General features: G+C 36.5%; 1 protein-coding gene across 1 annotated transcript in view; it reads left to right on the forward strand.

Moving 5' to 3' along the window:
• The window catches only part of XKR4 (XK related 4), a 474,664-nt gene extending 460,583 nt beyond the window's left edge, over positions 1 to 14,081 (forward strand). The window contains exon 4 of the transcript XR_012378203.1: positions 318 to 14,081. The gene's annotated coding sequence lies outside the window, so the exon portion shown is untranslated. The remainder of the gene's footprint in view (positions 1 to 317) is intronic.
• The last annotated feature ends 4,809 nt before the right edge of the window (positions 14,082 to 18,890 follow it).

The raw sequence follows: 18,890 nt of genomic DNA on the forward strand, positions 1-18,890 counted from the left end.
TGTTATCCAACCCACTTGGAAGACTGATGTTTCAGTTAGTCAAAAATTCTTGCTAAGGAAATGACAGCTCCACCATAAATTTTTCTAAACTTTCTCAAGATTACAAGAACCAAAAAAATTTACTTCCGAGGAAAATCGTGACCTAATCTTCTTTCCATGATTCAGAAAAACACTGCACTGCCCTCAGATGGTGTGGTGATGAGAACCGTTATTAGTTTCCAGATACACAGATAACAGAGAGTTTAAAGTATTAGGATTTAAAGAGACATTGTCAATGTACAAAGGAACAAAGTTTGATTTTTGTCTTTGTATTTTAGTTCTTCCTGAGCTTTCATTTTCAATCTGCCATGAAACCCTCCACAGACAGTAACCGGAGAATCCAAAAAGAACACGCTATGGTTAGCATGCAGATTGGAAATGCTGGATTCTTCTTCTGTGAGACCCAACTTCCTGTGTCTGAGTCTACTTGAATTCTCTGCGGGGAGAGGGGTCCTGCTCTTAGCACTCACTTTTTTCCATAGGACCATAAAGTTTTCTAAGAGAAAATGTTAAGCATTTTTTTCACTCTCAAATTAGCATTTTAAAATGAAACTGTATTTAAGATTAAAGAACATACCTATCTTAACCATACTGAGATTTTTAAGTATTTGTGTGGAGGGAAAAAAAATTTTTTCCACGTTAAGTCAAAGTTTGGTTCCCCCATAATGACTATGTCCTTTAAATTCTCTTGGCCGTTAACATTGACCTACTTAACTATGTGCTGTCTCGTTCATAACACTGACTTTGCAGACACTCAGTTACTATCCACTCATGATAATGCTGTGAACCCAACAAAGGAAATAAATTCTCTTACTTACTTGGCAAGAACATGCAATTCGAATATTACCACAATACAAAATACAAAGATAACCCGAAGATAAAAGTATAATGACATATGTATGCTTAATTCCCAAATGCCCAATTTATTTTGCTCTAGGAGTAAATGAAGCGATAGCACTGACCAATGAAAAGTGAATGGGAATCACTGAAATCTCAATGACTGTTTTTTAAGGTATCATAACATGTATATATGTTATATATGTATATATATAACACACATGTATGTTTTACATACACACACACACACACACACACACAACTAAAGGAACAGAGATGGAAAAGATGAAGTATATACTGCCCTTTCATGCATATCACCTGTGTGTTACCGACACATGAACTTTTAGTGGAAAAGCGTTTTCCTCTTCTTTTTCAGCCCAAGCTTACAGTCCCTGTCTATAAGACATCCACATACTTGTAATGTGGGAAATACCTAGATGCAACTTAGCGCTTTGAGCTTAAATAAGTTGTATCACTCAGAAAAGGTTTCATCTTTTAAGCAGCTGAATAGTGTTTTGAATCATTTCAAAGTTTCTTTCTCCCATCTGGTTGAATTGAGAAAAGAAAAACTCTCGTGTCCTTACCAGGATTGTGTAAGGCTACACATTTGCCTTTAAATGTACCAAATGCCATTGAGTGGAACAAGTTCTCCCACAATGTTTAGACAAGGATCCATTTTTTTTCTAATGAACCATTTTCTAAACTAAATATATGCTCCCCTGCTTTCACATACATCTTTGCCATTAGCCATTACTGTTTCTATATAAAGCTTGGATGAGATGCCTGCATTTTTATGTTTCTAAGGAGAATTCCTTAAAGCCTTTTTAAAAATAGCTCAGACTGTCTTTCAGAAATATAGCTCAGAGGATGCTTGAAGTGCATGGTGAAAACACAGCCGATCTGAGGTGGTTGTTTCTATAAATTCAGTGATGGATGCAGATCAACTCATGTTCATTTATCTTCAACAGTCCAGTGTCACTTTTGAAAACAATCAAAATGATTGCTTCTGCCAGCTTGTGACTCATAACACCCTTCTTCCCCTTCTGAAGCCGGGGCATTTCAACATGGCTGAGGAAGGGCCATTTCCCTCTACCGCCCACTCACCCCCCACACCCTACCTCCGTTTCCAAGTCTCTGGCCCTAACCTGTGTCAGGCTGTGAAGTGATCTCAGCAGTTGGGTTGCAGCTCCCCTGCTCACTCAGGCAGGCTGCACTGTCCACTGCAGTATGCGGTCCAGTTGCTATCCTAGAAATGGGCACACAGAAAGACTCAATCTGTGCCTGTGATCAATAGTCTCAACAGTAGGATTACTCATTCAACAGTAAAACTGTGGAATGTGGGTGGAATTGTATAAAAACACCATGAGCCATTTAATTTTGTTAATTATAGCAATTAGGCTAACTCGAACACAGCCTGCGCTCACAGCAGAAAGCCAAGTGGAAGAAATGGCAAACAGCCATTTGCCCACAGAAATAAGGGGTTCAGAAACTTTCCCTTGAGTGTTTAAGGCATCATGGTGTTTGATCATCCATCTGAAGCTCTTTCTCTAGATTCCATAAGAAAAGAAATCAGACTCTTGTTGTACTGCATGCAGTGATCTAATCCCGAAACATAAAACTCGAGTCAACCTTTTGTGGGGCTATGCTCTGCTCAATAAGGGATGGTTTCATGTCCCTGAAATGCCTAAGTTGTTTTGCTAAAATATTTTACTCATAAATAGTATGCTGACATAATATGTCAGAAATACTGGCAAACTCAAATTTTTGCTTTGGTTATTTTTTTACCCTTAGATTTTCTTGCAGTTCAGTTCCCCATATTGATGGTGACTTACCATGACTAGGAATGTATCATGTGCCCAGTGCTGGGCTACAGAGCTTTACCTGTGTGATCTCACTGAATCCTCACAACCATCTATGAGTTAAGTACCATTTACAGATGACAAAACCTAATCTCAGAGATACCAAACAAATTGCCAGAGGTTCCACACCTAGAAAACAGTGGCACTGAGAATTGAACACAACTTGTAACAACTTTTAACAACTGCAAACTTTTCTAGAAGACCAAGGAATATTTTCCCACCGACATCTATTTCTGATTTGGCAAGCTTTCAGGACAAACAAAATCCTGGTCTGATAATGAAATTTTCCAAAGCAAGTTTCATTTAAAGTCAAAGATGTCTTCCAAGATGAAAAGTTAAAAATAAAAGTCAATAATGAGAAATGGAAATTGCTATCACCTGTAACTGAATTTTATTTCCATTCCCTAATTCATAGTCAGTAGATATCTGCTATTCTTCCATTCTGGACAACTGGCCTCCTCCATGGCCCTACTCTACACTAAAGTAGGAGATAAATATAAATTAACTAGATGGTTCTCCTCTTGTATTCTGTGCATGTGCTATACTGTCGTCCAGCTAGGCACACTGAAAAATAACTAAATTCCAGTACTTACTTTGACACTCTGATGGAGAAAGAGACAGAGAAAGAGAGAGAGAAAGGAAGGGAGACAGGAGGGTGAAAAGATAGATCAACAAACATTTAAAGTGACATTATTCTATCCCATTGCCATGATTTTTCTCTAAATTTTATGTCTTGCAGTTCACAAAATTTAATATTCAAGAGGATTACTATACCATTAGCTTGACCCATCATATAAACTGAGGAATCTTACCTTAAATTGAAAGGTTAGATGTAAAGAATAAAGCAAACATTTACAAACTATTTGTTGAATTGATTATAAAATGATTGATGTGTCCTTTCCCTCCTCACTTTTGGTGTGACAAGTCTGAGTTCTACAGGATTATAGTCAAAACCTGTTCAATGACATTGTATAGTAAGTTGTGTGTGATGTTGCTGGAATTGATTCTAAACAAATAGCCAGTAATAAACCCCACATTTTCTCAACCTTAGTATTTATTTTAGAAAAATATGCAGCGACCAATCTGACTTTAGTGTATGAAAAATACAAGCAATCTTCTCTCTTACTGCTTTGATAAGATTCAAGCAGATCTTGATGAAGATATGTTAAATTAGAAGTCACTAATTTTTATAGAAAGTAGCATCTGAAAGAGATCTAAGTGTTACTTCAGCACATTCCTTTTATAGATGAGACAACCAAGATCCAAAGAGATCAGGTAATTTTTGCAATCAGGATTCCTTCAGTCATCTGTTCAGTCAGCATCATCCACAGGATGAGCATTGCCAGGCAATACACAGCGAGTGTAGAAGGAGTCTTGCGATCCAGTCGCTTACACTCTGGTTATCAGTAGTAGAATAGGAGTCTTCGGACTTCAACTCTTTTTTGCTCTGCTACACAGCTCCTATTTTTAATATCTACATTTAATTCCATACTAGAGCAAAACCATATCTTTCCCAATATTGTATTATGGAAGCCTCATAACAGACAAATGCCACACTCAATGACAAGCATAAGATAGTGATGTCCATATAAAGATAAGTCAATAATGGTTGACTGTCTATAAAGAGAAAAGTAATTTTATGATTTGTTTTTATGCCTCTTCAACACTAGACATTTTTAAATCGAGGTCCCAAAGCAACAAAGAGAAATTGAAATACTTTTTAGGCACATAACACTTGACTCAAAACAATCATATCTGAATAACTTTTGGAGATAATCCTGAGAACCCCTTTTAAGAAGAGGCATGAAACGAGGATGCCTCTAAAATGTCTGAAGACTTTTCTAATAGGCTACTTCTCTGATCTTCAGGAAATATCCTTCATTAGCACATCCCCTAGATCTCCAGCATAGTAGTTATTTAGGAATAACACATTTCCAGACCTAACCCTTGGTTACTACAACCTGAGAGGTTGGTCTAAAGCCATACTTCCCGTGCCCAGAAGAGCAACACTGTGCTGTATTACATTCGGGAATCCAGACAGCCAGGCTCACCTCACTCACTATGCTGGCATAATACACAAACCGAGTCTCTCCCTGCAATATGGGCACGTGGTTGGCTCCCCACAGATATAAGGAGTATATTGCTTAAAGGTAACTATTAACTTGCATAACTAATTTGCTCCAAGTGAAATAATTCTGATCAGGGAATGCATAAACCCAAAGGTTCTCTAAGGAGTAAAAGGAAAGAGAAAAAAAAACAGATTAATTTGTATAAGCACATAATAATTCAAGGAATTCCTTGGTGAGTCCCATTAAGCATCAATATAATAGTTGACCTAATAACGGTGGGAAGTGTGAGGCATGGTTTCTAGGTTCAAGCCCCTCTAAGTAGTTCATTACTGTGATTACTGCTGTTTTAGCCGTTGCACCAGCCAAGAAGAGTATAGTTGCTGATTTGATGTTTGCAGAGCAAAGATCATGATAATAAAACAGATCAACATCAAAACTAATTAATCAACTTGATAAGCAAATATTACCAGCCCAGACCAACACAAAATGTTCTCTTGTGTTCTTATTAAAGCCTGTCACCTAACTCTGTTATTAGAATTTCAGAAAATGTAAGGTTTCATGTTTTTATTATACTTCCATCTATCAAATTAAGCTGGTGGCCCTCTCCTCTCTCTATTGCTTGATTTGCATTAAAATGGAACTAATCAAATTCTTATTTCATTTAAGTGCTACAAATATTAACAAATGGAGATGTGTTTGAGCTAATTTAATTTAACTGTTCTAGTGGCATTCTGGTATGGAGTTGTATCACATCAACACTCTTAATTATTTCAAATTAATTCATTTATCAGTAAGTTCTACAACACCCCTAAGCACGTTGAAAATATAGTTTAGGTTTCTATCCTTGTACGAAATTCCTATTTTGATTACAGACCAGTAGAACATGTTTTAATCAACATCAGCATTTCAATCCATTGTGATTCTGGAAAATGAGTATGTCGGGTACTGCTGTGTTAACTTAGCAATTAACCTTCGGCCAGGTCTTTCTATAGGCCCCACTGTGAGTTCTTATTCATTCAAATTGGGAGCAATAGCACATCATCCTGTAACCAAAGGAGATCTAGTCAAAGAATTGTCATTTTATATCCTTCTTTCAAAGAACTAAATATTCAACTTTCCTTACTAACCTTTCTAATGTATTGCACATAGAAAAGGAAATGGATCACTGAAATATGTTCTGAAACCCTGGGGTGAAACCTTTCTCTTGATCTGAATCTGAGGCTTGGTGCCCTGTGAAGAGGAATAAATCTCTCGTGCCATGAGGAAAGGGAAAGGGGACGAGCCAATCACTCAGAAATGTGAGCCTCGACTGCCACAAAGATGTATATTGCTGATGGTATTGATTCCCTTCTTTTTTTACAGAAACATCTTGGAACTTGTCAAGCTTTACTGAAGGTGATTTGCATTAATTAATGCAACAGACCCTTTAATCTTGCAAATTCTTGACTTGTAATATTGTAGCCAAGCTACTGCAAGGGAAAATTAATCAGTTAGTGGGAAGGAGTACTTGTTCCGTCATTGCCGAGCTGTGCCCAGGCCTGAAGAGAAAGACCTCTGTGAAGTAGAGCACTAATGAATTCATGCTACCTGCTTCCTCATCATTCATGCTATGAATACTCATCCACTTCATTTGTTTTTGCCAGTAAGCGCTGCTTTGAAAAAAAAAAAAAAGAAAAGAAAAATGTCGATGGATTCTTGGGGCTTGCATAGCTCAGAGAATAGGTACCGGGTCATGGTGACTCCTGTTAAATGGATACAAATCTACTTGTGTTTGGAAATGAAAAAAAAAAAATGTCATTGTCATCTCTTTAATGATCGATCTGTCTGAGTACCATGGCTGCCCTCACTTGGTTTCTTGAGAGTACTGTTGTCAGCATTGTAATAACAAATTTACGAAAATTGAATCTGTAATTCCATTTCAGAGGTAAAGTCTGCATGGATGTAACCATTCAATAATTTCATTCCTGCCTTCTTGGGTGGTGACATTGTCAGTTTCAAACTGAGGTACATGAGTTTATGGTATTGGCCTTCTGTTGTTTCTGAGATCCAACAAAATGTCAGTTACAAGCTATGAGATCAAGTAGAGATTCTTATTGCCTAAATGCTCACTTAAAAGTAAACAAGTAGTCTCATAATTTAAAAAACTCATGGTTCTTTCCCACTTGCTTCTGTTTTCCAAGAAAGGTTTGAGCTGCAAGATAAGAATGAATATACTTCAGATTGTAGTCTCAGAGTTTGCAAGTGTCAGACATCCATATGTTCTTATAAAGTTTCTGTCTAAACTTTTAGTAGAACAATGTCAGGAGTGAACCCTAGATGAATGAGTGAAAGTCATCAGGTTTATCCAATAAGCAACCTAGCAGAAAAATTTTAGAAAAGAAGCAGGGATCCTTTTTCTTGGGTTTTAAAGATGTTTCTCCTTGCTAAGTGACCATCTTAGTGATTTGAGAGTTACTGAATGGTAGTCCCAGTTAGAGGCATCAGTATCGTGCTGCATACCCTATTCTGTCAAAGTCATTTTTCAGAACTAACACTTGGCACAAGCACTGAAATTTAATGGCCAAAACTGGCCTACTACCATGACTTATTTTCAATTGCAAGGCAATGAAAACTAATAAGCTGAAGAAAATTTTAATTTCCTGAACTCCAAAGCCAAAATGGACACAAAGAGACTCTGTAACATACAATGAGTTGGTTGACTGTGGGGACCCAGGAACAATAAACAATCCTCTTAAGCAAGGCTCATGAGTGAGAGTGCTATAAGCTATGTTGGGACAGAAGGTGATTGAAGAGGATGCCTACCAATTGCTCATCAAGAATATTTGCCTTTTTATAGAGCAGAGGTTCAAAGTAGCCCCTGTCATTCCCTAACTATGAGGATAGATACATCCATATATGAAGGGCCAAGGCAGAAGACAGAGAAGATGTCAGGGGATGCATGTCTGAGACTAACTCTGTCTTTAAGGGAACAGCTCTCCTTGGTCATTGGCCCCTATGCTGCTAGCTAGCTCTCCATGCCAAGAGCTTCTGATGGATTACAAGATGAGATATTTAAAGGTATTGTAAGTATTCCTACTTGTATAACATGAACCACTGAACTGCCCCTCATTTTAACAGCAACAAGATTCAGGGTTACTATAGCCTTACTCCTCATCCCATTGTAAATATATCATGACATCACGAGAGCCTCTGTGTTCAAATTCACTAAACCAGGTTTACACGTCCTAGATCAATCCCCAAATTGGAAAAACAATTTTTTGAGAATGATCTTCAGAATAATGGAAATGAAAAAAAAAAACAGTGGACAGTTGAGCAGTTTTTCACCATCCATAAAACCACTAGAGTGCTGATAGCCCTAAAGCTACAATTTTTTTTTTCTCATGACTAAGTTTTTTTTCACTTAGGGGCTTTCAACATTTGAATTTTCCAGATGATTACTGAACCATCTTCACTAAACTGAAGTAGACACTATGGCATTGTTAAAAAATAAAGACTGTCCACATGAATGCAAATATCCCAATGAAAAATGAAATAGGTCACTCAAGCAGTAAATTTGGTCTTTGTGATATCAAACATTTGAATACTTAGGAAAATCCAGGTGTTGAATGACACAGTTTTTCATCTGGTTATCTGGTGTTGTCTAGATAGACAGAAAATGCTCAGGTGTTGTAGGTAATGAGATTTAACTTTTTCGTGCAGAAATCTATTGCTGGTGATATTCTGCTGCTAAAAATCTCTTTGCTATGCAAAGAGGAATAAATAATGCAGAGCAAATGCTATTTGATTTTTATTTACTTTTGGCAAACACATGAATGGAAGAGGCTTGGGAGATTGTCCCGGGGTTATTCAGATGTGATTGTGGCACAGACCTCCTTCAGAAAGACCGTTCTGGAGGCCTGCCACTCGGCTCCTTCCTGCCAAGGAAACTTTTATTCAGCTCCTTTCCATCCTTTCTAATAATCCTATAATTGTCCCCCTGCTCTTCGCATAATCTTCGTTGTTCCCCAAGTCTACTTGACAGAATTGTTTAAGAGAAACCCAAGTTTAACTTTTTATTCTTCAAATAGGAAGTTCTTTCATTTTAAGGATTACGTCTTTTAAGCAGAAAAATAATGTAAACAACTCAATGCAGTTACTTTATGGTGCATGTTGTGGTGTCACAGAAGTAAAGGCTATTTTTCCCAAATTAAACAAAATACACCTTTTTTGTTTGTTTGTTTTGTTTGTTGATGTCATTCTGTTGCCAAGGACTCACTGGTTATACATATTGGAATCTTAGTGTTTCCTTTGTAGTCACAGAAAAGAGAAAAAGAAAAAATCTCATCAAAGGGAAGTTCACTTTCCAGAAGAAAGTTTGAGATAGTCACGCGACTCTTGTATCTGTGATTATCTGTGGACATTTTCTTCCCTGATTGGGCTCTGGATTAGTGAGTGTGTGTATTTCCTCAAATCGTGTGCTTACCTCATTTACTGTTCTGAAGCTGGACAGAAACACGGGCAAGCTATTCAGACCGATTTTCTTTTCCGTGAGCTTATGTTGCAGAACTTGCTCTGAGACATGAACTATAGTTCCTTCACACAGAAGGTAGGCAGCTATGTGAAGTCATGAGAGGATTTCCAGAGAAAATCTAGATATTTGTTTTGTACATTCCTTGGTAGTGTTTTGATTGTGTTAAATTCTACATTTCAGTGCCAACTTAGAACGATTTCATGGGGTAAACAGTCCCCGTCCTTGTTGGCTCCCTCCTCCCCTTAGTTGCAGAGGTTTCCCCGAAACCAAAACGCATGTTCCACCTTGTTTAGCAAGGGCTTCCAGCCACCAGGTGTCATTGCTCTGTGCTAATTGTGTTTTCTCAATGCTCCTTTGGATGGTTTGCTAGTCCCACCCCTGGGGAAGCCTTCCGGGTCAAAAGAGCTGCTACTTCCTGTCACAAATGTTCATACCAAACTGATTTGGCTCCATTTTCATTTTCCCTTGAGATTTTTACTTCACTCAATCCTTTTCCAAATCTTTGTACCTTCATGTTATGACAGGATATTTAGTTCAATGTTTCAGTCAGCTGGCAACAAAGAAGCAACAATCAATTGGTAACTGCAAAAAACATTAAGCATTTTGTTTCAGTTATCTTTTATCATGTAATAATTGAATGGAATTTATGGTTTATGGAAAACGAAAAATCCTCCTGTTGAATATAATAACCATTTTGAATACACTGAAATATATTCTCTGAAAGAGTATCCTTTTACACTATGACGTCTATTCCTTTCTGGAGACAAGAACATGGAGGGGCCCTGGTTCTGTGGTGGAAACACAGGGGCCTGGAAGCTGAGCCCCTTGAGTCCTTATTCCTGGTTCATCACTTCAGCCTCAGAAACTCATCTTCGGCCTCTTTTGTCCCATATGTAAAAGAGAGATAATCTTTATCTACCTACCTCATAGTGGTGTTGTGAAGATGAATTAAGTTTATAAAGTGCTTTGACGCTTGATAACTAGCGTTAGCACAAAGGAGGCCTGTGTGCAGCCCTGAATAGGCTGCAGCAGGGGAGGTGGAGACAACCTAACAACACGACAGCAATAAGTCACCAAGCAGAGAGTATGATTATTTGTGGTCACTTCACAGAAGTGAAACTTTTTCTTCAAAGGTCTATGTAGAACTTTTTTTTTAATTGTCAGCTTTTTAATGAGAAAAATTAACTCCTTTCATACAAACACTGAGAAGCTTCATATAGGATGACAATTTTCCTCTTAGCCAAACTGAAATTTACTAAATATTTATTAAATACATCCAGAAGACTGGGCTTCTTCTGATACCTAAAGAGTTCGCATGCCTGATCCCAAACTGCATTTTCCAGAATGCCTGCACTGATACCTGAGCTCAGAACTAATGATTGCTAAAGGGTGTTCTGGAATCTGCTACCAGGAGGGAACATTTTTAATAGATATTACTGAGATTAGATTTTGTTGTTTACGGTGAGATTCTTTTTCATCCCTAAGATGATGCATCTCTCCCTTTGCAACCCAATAAAAGAATGTAAAGCCTTATTCTTCCTGGAACTTCTGAGTTGGTTTATTTTCAGATTATAAATAAATTTTAAATTTTTCAGAGAAGTGTTTACACAAGGGCTTCTATATAGTGATATACAAGTATACTAACACGTGCATAGATCTGAGTGTACGTGCATGTCCTGAGTATAGGACAAAGGAGATGGTGGGAAAACAACCACAGGGAACATCCCATACAACTTCCCCCAAAAGTAAATGCTTTTTCTTACTTAAATATTTAGTCCAGATAAGAATTAGTGCTCAATAACATGATTGGGGGTTATAAATATCATTTCTGAGTCATAGAGGCAATATTGAAAAGTAGGAATAAATACAACCATGGAACTATACTAACAATTCAGGTAATGTTTTAAAGATGTGACTTCATGGGAAAAATTATGTACATAAATATTGTCATTGTTCCCTTAGTTAATAATTATATTCCTTTGCAAAAAAAATGCATGCTCTTAAAAATATGAAATAAGGTTTCAGAAAGTTTATCTTGTTAAGTGGGTTTAAAATCATGTTGTGCCTGGAGCTAACATAATGTACACATTCAATATAATCTCTTCTGGATTCTAAAATCTAGTTGCCAGTGGTATAACTTAAAATTTCAGATTGGTGAAATATTTCTAATGCATGGTATTAAACTTTCTGAAGCATGAATTTAACCTAGGCAATTATCTGATCCATTAAAAAATGTTTATGTTGCCACACCAGACTCAAGATAAATACCATTTTTTAGACTCAAAATATGAGAATAGTGAGTCAAAATAATTTGGATTTCTCTGACCTTTTTTCCCAGTCCCAAGCATCGATATATTTCAAACCAAAAGTGCAGGAGAATATCCTTGTTTCTAAGGGAAATATCCATGTTTCTCTTTTACTTTTGTGCAAGAAAACTGAAGTTAACTGCACTAGATTCAGGGGTGTGCAAATAAGAAAAGGTGTGGCAGCCTTTTAGGGGGGTTGGCCAGGGGCAGTGGGGAGAACTCATCATTGGGAGGCTTTACAACAAAGGTACAAAACAGAATCTAAAAGTAGTAGAGCTGGACAATTCTTTGAAATGATAGAAATGAAATTCTTCCCCAAAGAGATGAAAAAAACAGGTGGAGACATGTTATTAGGCAGAAGCTATACATCTAATTACTGGGAAAAAGGAAATTTGAACCTGCTATATCTTACCCTTAAGTCTTTCCAGCCCACATGAAACCCCAGAGTCTTCCCTGACAGTAGTAGACTTTTATAGAAAGCTAATTTTTAGGAAAGGTACATGCGACTATACTGCCATGGAACAGTCATTGTGTAATCATCATGTATGTGATGCTTCATAAATGTAGTTGTCAACTTTTATGGTTACTTCCAGTTAATTCTATCCCATAAATATGTGGCATAAAACACATGGAAAGTTCTCTTTTGCTCCAGAGGAATGCCTGACAACTTATTTATATCCACTCTTATCCCTGGCATATTATTATTACCAAAGTCTTTTCATATCTAGATGGTATGAGATAGTTAAAAAATGAAGTTTTCAGCAAATTGTCTATTGAAGATCTCACCTGAAGCTTCTCTTTAGTGAAGATGGCAGGAGGAGAGGGAACTTGGGTGAGAAGCTTTCCTCTATTAAGTTGTCTCTGCTTTTCTTCTCAGTTACCAGACAGCTCAGTAGCCTGGAGAGCAAGATGGTGTAAGACATGCAAATTAGGTTTTTCCCATTCTCAGAGCAAGGAGGGCAACCAATGAGCCAGAGGTTACCACACCTTTGAAACCAAACCGTATATTGACATTAGGGCTAAGACAAAAATACAAAACAAAACAAACATTGTAAAATATGAGCAACATCATCCTTCCTATTGGTTCTTTATTTGGTTTTACTGAATTCTTTTTATAGTTTAGATCAGAAGTTTCTAGTAATGATAAGTAATGCCATTTTATGTTATAGCTTCAATGCAGAAATGGTGAAAACATGAGTCACAAACAAAATTACCAGGGATACAGACTTTGTCTGTACTGACACCTTACCTAGCAAATTGGAAACAAATACTACTTAATGTTCTGGTTTCATTAATAACATCTAGAAAAAAAAAAAAGAACAGGAGCATTTTGCTCAGCATTAAACCATTGCACAATATAAACCTGCTTCCAAATGGCAAGGATTTCTGCTACTGACATTTGTTCTTCATTCTGCAGTTATTTTAAGTAAATAATTTTCACATCTAACTACCTCAGCTACTGTTCTTTTATTTAGAAACATGAAATCATGCACTTTGTAACCAACAAGTTTTTCATTTAAAATTTCAAAAAGATACTTGGTGCAAAGCAATTTTCAAAAATTTGTATATGACATAAGAAACCCAACCTCAGGAGGTTGTTCTTAATTTTGTTTATTTGTTTCTAAGTTTGATTGGGGTAAAATCTCGTTTCCACTTAACGTGAAGAGAAGCTGCTCTATATTTGCTTAATTTGCCTTAAACATTTTGTGCTCCTCTCCCTGTTCAATTTTTTTTGTTTGTTCTAAATCTATCTCTGAAAAGAAAATGTAACAGGTGGCAGATGAACATCAAACAAGACAATGGACCAATCATTTCTCAGTTCCCTGTTGTCAACTCTGCATGACATTCTGATTGTGCGAAATTGCCATTCCTGTGCTTCTCTCTCCCATGACCATTCCAGAAATAAGGTCTGAGAGACCCCATATGTGTGTTTAGGGAACGGTGTAGACATTTCCCCCAGTACGAGCACAGTGCCTGGACCTGAATGATTACCTTGGCAGTTCTTGTGCTTTTACTTTGTAAACATTGTACAAATGTATTTGGAATTTTATTTGAAATGAAGAATTAAACTAGTTATTAAATTTTTTTCCTTCCTGTAAATATATATATTCAAACTCCATGTATCCAAACATTCCTTTAGCGTTCGGATTGTAAGAGTGTCTTTATTGGCTGGAGGCCGCCGTCTCAGGCCATGGTCCCATGTGCTCTAGTTGAAAGCACAGTGTGTGGAGTATTTGATGTACTATAATACCATAGTTATTTTGGTCTGTTAAGTAAGTTGCAATTTGTGATGAAATGAAGTGGAAAGTAGTGCTTCATAATGAGCAAATTTCCTTGGTTACATGATTTTTTCTTGTAAAACTTTAAAAAAAGAAAACTTGAAATTTTATATATTTGGATTTTGTAGATTTTTTTTTATTTTATTGCAACACAAGGTACCAAAATCATTAAATAAAGTACACTGTGGTCATTTTAACAGAAGTCTGAGTTCCTGATTCTTTCTAAGTCTAAGAAGAGAGCAGTCATTGTGGGTCTAAGATGGGAAGATGGGGGAGAAGGCCATATTCTCAGTCATAGTCTCAAGACAAAGCGATTTAAACCTGAAAATAAACAAAGCTGAGTTCTGTCAAATCTGAAATAAATTTAAAATGAAATTATATCGATTTCTAAGATATGTTTCATTTTTTTATTTCTGAAAAGTGCTAAAGAATGTTTCTCTAGAACCACTATAAAAGCAAAGAGCTATTTCAGATTGCAGAGGGTTAAAAATCTAAATAATTTATCTAAACATTAATAAAAGGAAAAACTGTCAATGAAAAAACGTGCTTTTAAAAAAGATGATGTGTCTAAATTCCTGATTTTTCTACAAAAGTAGGGTTTATGCTTACATAATTGTTTTTCTTAAAATATTCTGTTTTTGCTTTAAGAAAATTTTCTGTTTTCTATACAGTTTGGTAAGAGTTCTACTGGTTTATAAAGGCCTTCCTGTAGTGGGACCTGGGTGGCTTAGTCAGGTGAGTGTCTGACTCTTGGTTGCAACTCAAATCATGATCTCGGGCGGTGAGATTGAGCCCCATGTGGGGCTCTGCACTCAGTGGGGAGTCTGCTTGGGATTCTCTTTTTCTCCCTCTCCCTCTCCCCCTCCCCTGCTTTCTCTCTCTCTCTCTCTTTCTCTCTCTCTCTCTCTCTCTCTCATAAATAAATAAATATTTAAAAAGAAATAAAAGCCTTCCTTTATAAAAGGGAACTATAGCATAAGCTCTAACTATATGTGTAGAAACTACTATCAATATCAAATAGAAACAGATAAAACTATTAGAAGGACCAATGAAAAAAATTTCAAGAATTCACATGTTTCTTTTTGGAGTAATTTATTAGTTTTCTTTATTATTATAATAGTAACACGTGCTAAATGTAAAAATACAAATCCACCATTTTTATGTACTTCTTTCTAGTCTTTTTTGTAAGCATTTACATTTTTTACACTATGATTTTAACAAATATTTTTGAAAATCACAGCCATTTGACATGCATGGTATTGGAGTCAGAAATATGAATAAAACACATAATCTTCTTAAAGAATACAGTCCAGTAGGGAAATAAGTCCAGACACATGAATTATATTATTTGGTAGTAAAAGTAAGGGTCTGCACAGACTATTCCAGGAGCACAGTTTGCAAGAGGATGGGGTGGGGAGGGAGTCACACCGGGGAAGGAGCCTGGGTCCCTGAATGAATGGATGGAGCAGAGTCCCTATCCACCCTGGCTGAACCAAAATGGAAACAAGCAATATGTAATCTTCTACTGGGTTGAGCTCCTGACATTTGGGGTTGTTTGTTACAGCAGTTAGCTTTTTCTGACATTTAAAGGAGCATTCCATGGTCCAGCAACATACAATCAACTCAACCATGAGTATGATTAGCTCAGCTCCCTGAGTTTCAAAAACAAGGAGGAAAAGAAATGGCTATTTGTATTGTTCTACGTTCTCTACAATGAGTGAGTATTGTTATTATAATCTGAAAACAAATAAAATTTATATTTAAGGGGAAATTTTTAAAAAAAGAAAACACACTATATGCCTGAATTTCAAAACTTAATTTGGTGAAAAATGAAATTTGCCTCTGATTAATCTAGAAACATAATACAACTCAAAAGAGAGCCACAAATATATTTTATAAAACATCACAAAATGATCATAAAGCTTATATGGGAGAATAAAAGCACTAAAATAACCAAGTATTTTGTTTTTAAATAAGAGTAGTGATGGAACTTTGCCCTCCCAACCTATTATAAGTTACAATAACAATGTACTACCTGTGCAGCACAAGAACATAATTTAGAGTTCAGAAACAGAATCTGTACATATTATGTAAGTGAATTTAGTATATGATAATGGTAATTTTAAATCTGTAGGAAAAGGATGGCCCCTTCAATAAATGGTCTTAGAATAACCAGCTCACCACTAGGGACACCACTTACCCTCAAATCAGATCATACAGATTAAAGATATAACTCTGAAAAAGTACAACTATAAAACTAGTATACTAATGTCACCTGAGATGGGAAGTATTTTTCAAGTTTCATTAAAGAGAGAAAGAAAAAGATTATAAGCAATAAGGAAGTAGGTTAGGGAGATATATATATATTTCCATTACTTCCCTTAAAGGAGCAAGACAATTGTCCAAAAATCAGCTGGAAAAAAAATACTGAACCTACTAGACTGGACAAATATCCTAAAATATATATACAAAGATCTTTATAACAGAGAAAATTGGAAAAAATCTATGGCATATCCTTATAATGAAATATGCTGTAACAACTACAAATAAAAAATACCTGTAAAATATGTTTATGGTATTAAATAACAATACCAATTGTTAAAACTTCATTTTGAAAGTAAAGAACAAAGAAACAATTGTCTTCATAAACCATAAATAAGAATGCAGTGGTACATTAGAATACCAAGCAAATAATGGTATAATGAGCAAAGGATATTGAAAGGAGAGAATTGGCTCTAGATAAATATGCAGCTACCTGAGAATAGTCTTGTCTGACACACCAGTTGATCAGTGAGTATGAAATTGGCAACTACGTTAGGTGTGAATTGAATTTATTTGACAGATTTTTAAAAGAAAGATGTAACCATGTAGGGCAGCAACTGAAAGTTTCTCTAAACGATTTATGCCTAGAGCTGGTTTACAAAAAGTGATTAGGTCTGGAAAGACTTTATGAGAAGTCTTCATTTTTCAGACAATCAGAGTAAGTTCTAAAAAAGACGGGAGATGAGAAATGGTCACTTTGAGAAGGAACATGCATGCAGGAAGCCAGGACTGTTGGAGGAGGCTTGTAAAGAAATCACTTGTGGCTATTCAACAGTGTCAAAATAAAGTAGCGCCTACCCTTCACATAACAGAAACCCTCTCTGCTTTTTCTACGTCACAGACAAATAAGAGACATAAACTCTGGCCCTTCTCCTGAAAATCAGAATCTATCTGTATTCACAACTATCCTTGCCATTGTCTCAAAAAGACACCCCTACATCTTTTCCCAGGGCTTAAACTTCCCCCTGTGTTTTATAAATCCATGACTTTTATTTCATTTATGGGACATCACTCCATCTCCTCTCCCCTTTCACATCTTTGCTGGGACCATTTCCATTCTGTCTACCATCACGCCGAAATTGCCGAAGACAAAACCAAAACCTCGATTTTTGTCCTTCCTTCCCCCTCTCTCTCTCTCTCTCTCTCTCTCTCCCTCCTCTTCTTGTCTTCTCCCTTTTCCTTACTCATTCAAAGGCAAACAAATAAAAGTGTCAATTCCTTCAAAGTAGAGATCACATCATCATTTTGGTTTTGGTTTTGATTGAATGAATAAATGAACATTACCAGAGACAAATAAATTCATTAAATTTTTGCAACCTAACTTTCCCGCCTAAGGGATGGTGGTGGTGGTGAAGGTTGTACAGAAATCAGCCAGCTCAGTGGCTGCAACTTAGTAATAAATAAGATGTTACTGCTACTGAATTAAGTCTCGAAAATCTAAATAAATTGCTTATTCCCAAGTTCAATGGCCTCTTTGCTCTTCCTACCGCTTGATTTTTCTGGCTGCAAGTAGGGGTGTGATCCCCCACTGAGTCTCTTTCAACCTTTCTGTATTCTCCCTTTCCTCTCTCTTAGTGGGACTTCTTCTCCTCATACTGAAGTGTGGTGATTCTCAGAGCTCCTTCCTCAGCCCTCTTCTCGTCTTCCTTAAGGCTCTCTCCTAGGCCACTTCTAAGGCTCTAGCTACTCTTGTACACAGAAGAGTACTAAAAATATCTCATCTCGGTAAGCTCAGACATATAAGCTCCTATTTAAAAAATAAATAAAAGAGCATCTATTCCCCCAGATTTTAGAATCATTTACTCATCAGACATGCCATCCCAAATATGTTCCCATTTTCTTTTTGATATGATCCAAGAATGGATTTCCCAGAATAAATTTCTACACAGAGCAGATTTGGGGTATAGTTATTTCACTACTGATTTGGGTTCCATTCTTCATTGCCTTCAGGAGAAATGTGTCAGGAATTGCTTAAGATTGTTAGTATTATTGACCTTGGCTTACCTGTTGGTTTCATACCCTGTATAAACTCAATTTTTTCCATCTCTGTTGAGACTTATGCAAAACTACTATGAACAGCAAGACCATCAAGTATTATTTGGTGAATCTTTCCAGTGGGTGAAACAGGAATGTGTTCTGCCCCTACGTCTTCTTGTTAATTTGCATCTTAACAACTTGATACTTATTTTGGGTGAACTGAGTACATCCCTTTTTCCCTACTCAATTCTTATATTGGAAAGAAACATTCTATGTGCTGATAAAATTATCTTACTGGCATGAACTAGGTCAAGCCTTTACAGAAAACCTACCGTCTAGCTAATCAGTGTTTGACTGAGTAGATTAAGATTTCTACAACCAGATCATAAATGTTGTAAATATTCTTCTAAATTTAAGCAATGTGTAAATATATCTAGCAAGCAATGTATTCAATTATCTGAGATACAATTTGTTTAATTGGAGGGTTCATTAAGAAATTACATTAAACAAAATTATGGTTCTTTGGGTACAGCACCAACTTTAATGTATTTAAGGCTACATAATCAGACCTAGACATTTAGAACTTCCATCAGCAATTCTACCTATGTCAGTGGGAATCCAAAACAATTTTCTGAGGAAAACGTTTACCCTGCATGTGAGGCTTCTTTCCTCTGACCTCTGGGGAAGAAAGA

Source organism: Callorhinus ursinus, unplaced genomic scaffold (genome assembly GCF_003265705.2).
Source record: "Callorhinus ursinus isolate GAN/ISIS: 27379988/994484 unplaced genomic scaffold, GSC_fseal_2.0 scaffold5, whole genome shotgun sequence".
NCBI classification, from domain to species: Eukaryota; Metazoa; Chordata; class Mammalia; order Carnivora; family Otariidae; genus Callorhinus; species Callorhinus ursinus.